This window comes from Triticum aestivum, chromosome 2A (assembly GCF_018294505.1).
Source record: "Triticum aestivum cultivar Chinese Spring chromosome 2A, IWGSC CS RefSeq v2.1, whole genome shotgun sequence".
Lineage (NCBI taxonomy): Eukaryota > Viridiplantae > Streptophyta > Magnoliopsida > Poales > Poaceae > Triticum > Triticum aestivum.
Window position 1 is genome coordinate 776,908,680 of NC_057797.1, and position 7,794 is coordinate 776,916,473.

The window sequence follows — 7,794 nt, forward strand, 5'->3', positions numbered from 1 at the left end:
TTCTTGGAGGCGTACACGTGTTCGAGGGACCAGTGAGCGATTTTTTTTGGCGGAGCGGTGCTTCATCCTGCACATTGATGACGGCGGATCTCGGCGGCGTGGTGCAGTGGAGACTCGGCGCCCGATGCGCGGTGCTGGACTCGCGCAGGAGGGGGTTGCTGTCTGGTGTCATGGTGGCGTCGATGGCAGAGAGGCCTAACAAGATAGAAGCGTCAATATCTGCTCTGAAGACGGACCAGTGGAAGATGGCGGCGACGACACATGTGAGTGCGTCAGACCAGTTCTGCCCCAGACCCGGTATGTGGCTCGGCTGGGGCTTCTGACTTTTAATGATAGGCTTAGGTGAGTGGACTGGGTATTTGGCCCAGCTAGCGCCCTTCATCATATGGATAGGAGTAGGGGCATATGATGCCAAGATGGCGGATTCAGGCGTATTGTTGTGATACTTTGTAAGGGCCTCGAGAATAATCAATAAAATGGCCGCATGCATCTACCAGATGCAGAGGCCGGGGGTCGTCCTCCTTTTCTAAAAAAAAACCTATGTACAGTATGTAAGATGTTTTTGCAGTTTAAATTAAACTGCAGAAATATCTTATATTAGTGTACAGAGGTACTAGTTAGCAGGGAACCTTCTTATTAATAGGTTATCCTACCGACGTTGCAACTAGTGCTTCAGGTATCATCGCAATAATCAGGCGCTTTTTCTGCAATGCATATGACTGACGAGTGGAATATATGACGACTCTGTGTTATTCTAGTTGCACTCCATGGGTCGGGTGTCAACAAGAGCCATCAATCAAAAGGGATGAAAGGAAACAAAGTACTCGATTCTATTAAAGAAGTAATGGATGATGCATATTGCATCTATTCCATATGCAACAAGTGCAATATTGAGTATTAAGCACACAAATATACTAAGAGCTTCAGATTTGGTTGACTACCAAGGAAGCTTTGATCGGTGGTCGATATACATGGTCAATTACAAATATTTTCTCTTATTTGGAGTGCATGCTCTATCAAGTCAAAGCGTTAGTTTACTTTTTACATTAATTGTCTTTTGTTGTTGTTTCAGATTTTCAAAACCCTTATGCTCCATGGCCTCATGGGCTACGGCTATTCTCTCCCTAAAGTTTGACGACATGGTTGACTAGAACTTGAGGAATTCTCTCCCCCCCCCCCCCCCCCCATTGTACTTTACCGATACTATACCAAGGAGGTGCAAAACAGAGTAGCTGAGAGCTGACATCGGTCGCATGCATGCATGCATGTACGTTTCATGTTTGGCTTCGAATAAATGTCGTTTGGAACAAAGGAAACAATATTTTACATGATATAACGTTTATTGAAATTTTTCTTTGATTCCATTTGAAAGTTGAAACATAGGAAGATATCTTCCTTTTTAAATTTTAATGAATGGTATATTGTATATAGACATTTGGAACAAAGGCAGCTGTCTTATTTGATAGAATTTCCATCAAAACAATCTTTGATGCCATTTGGAACAAAGGCAGATGTCTTATATTTCATTTGACATTATAATAAGTTGCATATAGAAATTTGGAGGGTACCATACGCAAGTTAAGAGCTCATTAAGGGCATCACAACCTCATATCAGCCCCCCCGCTTCCCCTCGCCCCACATATGCTTCCGTCCCTATTGCCGCCGTGCCTTCCATCGCCACCACAACCTCATCACTCCCACCCTCTACATGACATGTCGGGGTCTAGTAGGCACGGTGCAATGATTAGGACGTTTGACTTGTTAGTGGTGCCGCCTGCCATGGTCCTCCCTTAGACACATCCATGTCGGCGACCAGACGTGCGATGGAGCGGGCGGTCAGGGACCAACTCTTCGATGAGTCACAGTAGCACAGATCTGCTTCAGCATCATTGTGCTACCGACGTTTGAGGAGAGAGCGAGGTTTACCCGTAAGGAAGGGTGCCTCATGGTGGACTTCATCTATTCAGCCATGGAAGAGGCAGAATTACCAAATGACGTTCAAGCGGAGCGCTAGCGGTAAGGCTGTCAGAAGAGGGATTGAATAGAATCGGGGCTTTGATTGTACGATCGAAAATCGTAGGATCTTAACAATCAGGATCGTAGAAACGTAGATTCTATGAACTAAAAATTAAAAGGGGTTCAAAAGATCAAGTTAGAGAAAGTGACTGGCCTAGCTTCATGCAAGATAAGACGACAATGTTGTGTGGTATTGTGACGGTGTCATGAGGAGGAGCGCCCGTAGTCAAGCCCCGGGATGTACCCGCGTTCGGTGAATCTCGTTAACAAATCTCGATGTCGTGCCTCGTGTGATTGCTTGTTCCTCGAATGATCGACTATGCGCCTCGGATTTATTCTAACACCTGCTTTGATCGGTCTCTTCTTCCATCCAATAACTAATTACTACTTACATACGGGCACTACGACTAGTGCAATAGTATGCATACATCTTGGAGAAAGGGAATTGAAGTTGAATTGCCAATTTGTGACGCATGGTTGCAGTAGCAGCTGCGACAACACTTATAGATAGACGAGACAGTGGTCGTTTCCCTTTGAGAAATCTGCTGAACCATGTGCCTGGCCGGCGGTGAAATGAAACGACGGATCGATCAAGTTGGTCTGCTGGCTGGCTGGCTGGCTGGCTGGCTGGCTTTGACAGCTCGGTGGCTGGATGGATCGAAATGGTAACCCTGACACTGGATGGATGGATCTTCGTTCATTCTCTCAGGTCGTCGCTGCTTCCACGCTCCCTCCTCCCTCCTGCGACATGAGGGGAGATGGGTTCGGGGCTGGGTGCCACGGGCGGGAGCCGGGCGATTCGACCGCGCAGGCGGCCGTGGCCGTGGTCTCGACGTCAACGTCTGGAAGCGCAAGACGGAGATTGGGGCCTCCTCGACGCCGAGAGGCTCTGGATCCGGAGGTGCTGGGTTCGACAAGTGGGACAACGCCGCTGGAGGCAAGCGGAATGCTCAAGCTCACCAGGAACGGCGGGGTGGGGACGAAGCGAGCACGAACGAGCCCCGTGGGGGCGACCCCCCACCCCGTCTGCGTGATCCTCCTCCGCTTGCTGGTAACGTTGTTCCCCCACCACCTGAACCCTGCCAGATCTGCAATCTGAGAGGGCAGCTACTGCTAGGTGCCCTCAAGCTCTGTGTGATAGATGTAGGAAGAAAGGACACCTTGCTGTGATATGTACTGAGTTTCTGCCATGGGAGTTCGTTCCTAGTATGTGCGCTTTTCAGAGCAAAGGCCAGGTTTCTTTTATATTCCTGATTTCAGTGTTGATAGGCAGACTAGGGAGAGGATCTACAATGTAGTAGTTACTATTGTTGAGGGATCTGCTCAAACCAAACACATTGAACATGAGTTGAGCGTTTATGTGGGGCAAGGGTGGAGATGTTCTGCTAGGTTCTTTGCTCCTCAAAAGTTTGTCATGAGAATGCCTGATCCTAGAGAGGTTGATCGTGCTCTATTTGTTGAACATGTTAGACTCAAGAAATGTGGTGTTACTGTTAAGTTCTCACCCTGGTCTGAGGATATTGACTCCGAGGGACTCCTGGAAATTGCTTGGGTTAGGATTGGGCGTATTCCCCCAAACAAAAGGTGTGATTAAACAGTTGCTTATGCCGGGGGGCTTGTGGGTATCACTCTAGAGGTGGATATGTCCACCATAAATCGTCCCTCGTCAGTCAGAGCTAAAATTGGTTGTCGCTCTATTGACCAGCTCCGTACCATGGCTGAAGGGGTGTTGGGGGGTCGTTTCTACAAGTTCACTTATGAAGTTGAGGAAGTTCTTGTTAAGAATCCTGTGTGCGCCGAGAAGGTTGCTGAGATGACAAGAGGGGATACATCTAAACCTGATCAGACCCCTAAACGTAAACGGGTTGATCAGGAAAAAGGAGATGATGGCTCTGAGTCCCAGGATAATACTAAAGGGGGAGCATCGACTCGTGGTGGCAAGACCTGTCGTCTGTCACCACTAGAACATGATGCCCCAGAATCTGAAAGCGAGGTGGATTCCTCTCTGCTCATTGAAACCATGGCCAAAGAACAAGAAATGCTGGAGAAAAATGAAGGCCATGACACATCAAACTGGATTGTGTCTACTGAGCTTGTTGTGCCTGATAAAATTTGTGAACGTGAGATGGAGTTTAAGGAAGTTCAGGTAACAAAAACACCTATAGCATGTCGATCTTTATCATATGCTGCTACAATTACTAACTCTGCTCAGGTTGTGGAGGTGAAAGGCGATGTGGACTCAGGTTTGAAGACATCCAATGACTATGTGGTTCAATTACCTTCCCCTGAATGTGGTGATGAGTTGATTCTCACTCCTCCATTTGCGCATGAAGCAGCTCCAAGACTCGGCAAGTGCAATGCTTGTGGGGTGCACGAGAACATAGAAGCAAAAGTCATTCGTCTTGCCCAACAGAAAGACCTGGGAGGTAACAATCAAAAACCATGCAAAAATTCTTTTGCTACTCTATCTAATACTGAATTGATGAATAGAGCTGTGGGGATGGGGGTTATCATTCCTGATAATGATTTGGCCTGTGTTAATGTGCTTAGGGAGCTTGAAATTGTTAGAGAAAATTTAATTGAAAAGGAAAGGAAACGGGATAAAACTGAGGATTATAATGAGGATATCATAGTTACTAATGGTCTTGGTAACTCAGCAAAGGTCGACCTAACCTGGCTGGACCAGGAAGATGCTATGCATGAGCTGATCTCTGCTAGCAAACAGAAGAAAGGGAATCCTAAAAGAAAATCTAATGTTAAGATAGCCAGACCTGTGACTAGAAGTCAGAATAAGAAAAACTCCTTAGTGGAAACTCATTGTAGCCCTCCTATGCCTCCTGGGTAGGGCTACTTGATCCAAATTCCATAAAAAACGTTCCAAATGAGAGGCCTCATTTGGAACTGCAGAGGGGCAGGCAAGAAAGGGATGGCCACCTGCCTCTCTGATCTAGTCAGTGACCATTCCCTGGACTTTATTGGATTACAAGAGACTATGAAGAAGGATTTCACCCCTAAATGCCTTAGAAAAATCGACCCCTTTGGCCTGTTTCATTGGGAATGGATCCCATATATAGGAAAATCGGGTGGTATATCCTGGGGGGGGCATTAGATTGAACACTTGGACCTTATTTCCTGCTGTAAAGGTAAATATATCTTGCAGTTGAACATTCATGATAAGAACAAGAAGAAAATCTGGGGTTTGCTGGTGGCCTATGGCTCAGCACATGAGGAGTACAAAGAAGAAATTTTACTGGAGCTGGCTGCTATGTGTGGCAACATGAATATATCCTATATTGTAGGGGGGGACTTTAATATCCTTAGGCATGAAAATGAGAAGAATAAGAAGATGAGTCATAGTAGATCGACATATCTTTTTAACTCCATCATCAATGCACTAGCTTTGAGAGAAATCCACATTAGCGGGGGAAAATACACTTGGTCGAATAATCAGGCTCACCCAACTTTGGAGAAACTTGACCGTATCCTAATGTCTGAGGGCTGGGAAGAACTTTTCCCATTGGTGTCTGTTAGAAAACTGGTTCGGGAGATCTCAGACCACAATCCTCTCCTACTTTCATCTGGTGAGGAGGGGCGTGGTGAAGGAAATATGCCCTAGAGGCAATAATAAAGTTATTATTTATTTCCTTATATCATGATAAATGTTTATTATTCATGCTAGAATTGTATTAACCGGAAACATAATACATGTGTGAATACATAGACAAACAAAGTGTCACTAGTATGCCTCTACTTGACTAGCTCGTTAATCAAAGATGGTTATGTTTCCTAACCATGAACAATGAGTTGTTATTTGATTAACGGGATCACATCATTAAGTGAATGATCTGATTGACATGACCCATTCCATTAGCTTAGCACCCGATCGTTTAGTATGTTGCTATTGCTTTCTTCATGACTTATACATGTTCCTATAACTATGAGATTATGCAACTCCCGTTTGCCGGAGGAACACTTTGGGTGCTACCAAACGTCACAACATAACTGGGTGATTATAAAAGAGTACTACAGGTGTCTCCAAAGGTACATGTTGGGTTGGCGTATTTCGAGATTAGGATTTATCACTCCGATTGTAGGAGAGGTATCTCTGGGCCCTCTCGGTAATAGACATCACTTAGCCTTGCAAGCATTGCAACTAATAAGTTAGTTGCGGGATGATGTATTACAGAACGAGTAAAGAGACTTGCCGGTAACGAGATTGAACTAGGTATTTGGAATACCGACGATCGAATCTCGGGCAAGTAACATACCGAAGACAAAGGGAACAACGTATGTTGTTATGCGGTCTGACCGATAAAGATCTTCGTAGAATATGTAGGAGCCAATATGGGCATCCAGGTCCCGCTATTGGTTATTGATCGGGGACGTGTCTCGGTCATGTCTACATTGTTCTCGAACCCGTAGGGTCTGCACGCTTAAGGTTATGATGACAGTTATATTATGAGTTTATGCATTTTGATGTACCGAAGGTTGTTGGGAGTCCCGGATGTGATCACGGACATGACGAGGAGTCTCGAAATGGTTGATACGTAAAGATTGATATATTGGAAGCCTATGTTTGGATATCAGAAGTGTTCCGGGTGAAATCGGGATTTTACCGGAGTACCGGGAGGCTACCGGAACCCCCCGGGAGCTATATGGGCCTTAGTGGGATTTAGTGGAAAAGAGAAGGTCCAGCCCAAGATGGGCTGCGCGCCTCCCCCCTCCCCTAGTCCTATTAGGACAAGGAGAGGTGGCCGGCCCCCCCTCTCTCTTTTCCCCCTCCGCGAATCCTATTCCAACTAGGATTGGGGGGGGGGGAATCCTACTCCCAGAGGGAGTAGGACTCTCCTGGCGCACCCTCCTTGGCCGGCCAGCCTCCCCCCCTTAGTCCTTTATATACGGAGGCAGGGGCACCCCAGAGAGACAAGTTGATCCACGTGATCTATTCCTTAGCCGTGTGCGGCGCCCCCAGCCACCATAGTCCTCGATAATATTGTAGCGGTGCTTAGGCGAAGCCCTGCAGCAGTAGCACGTCAAGATCGTCACCACACCGTCGTGCTGACAGAACTCTCCCCCGACACTTTGCTGGATCGGAGTCCGGGGATCGTCATCGAGCTGAACGTGTGCTAGAACTCGGAGGTGCCGTAGTTTCGGTGCTTGATCGGTCGGATCGTGAAGACGTACGACTACATCAACCAAACGCTTCCGTTGTCGATCTACTAGGTATGTAGATCACACTCTCCCCTCTCGTTGCTATGCATCACATGATCTTGCATGTGCGTAGGAATTTTTTTGAAATTACTACGAAACCCAACAGTGGCATCAGAGCCTAGGTTTTATATGTTGATGTTATATGCACGAGTAGAACACAAGTGAGTTGTGGGCGATATAAGTCATACTGCCTACCAGCATGTCATACTTTGGTTCGGCGGTATTGTTGGATGAAGCGGCCCAGACCAACATTACGCGTACGCTTACGCGAGACCGGTTCTCCCGACGTGCTTTGCACAGAGGTGGCTTGTGGGTGACAGTTTCTCCAACTTTAGTTGAACCGAGTATGGCTACGCCTGGTCCTTGCGAAGGTTAAAACGGAGTCAAATTGACAAACTATCATTGTGGTTTTGATGCGTAGGTGAGATTGGTTCTTGCTTAAGCCCGTAGCAGCCACTTAAAACTTGCAACAACAAAGTAGAGGACGTCTAACTTGTTTTTACAGGGCATGTTGTGATGTGATATGGTCAAGGCATGATGCTGAATTTTATTGTATGAGATGATCAT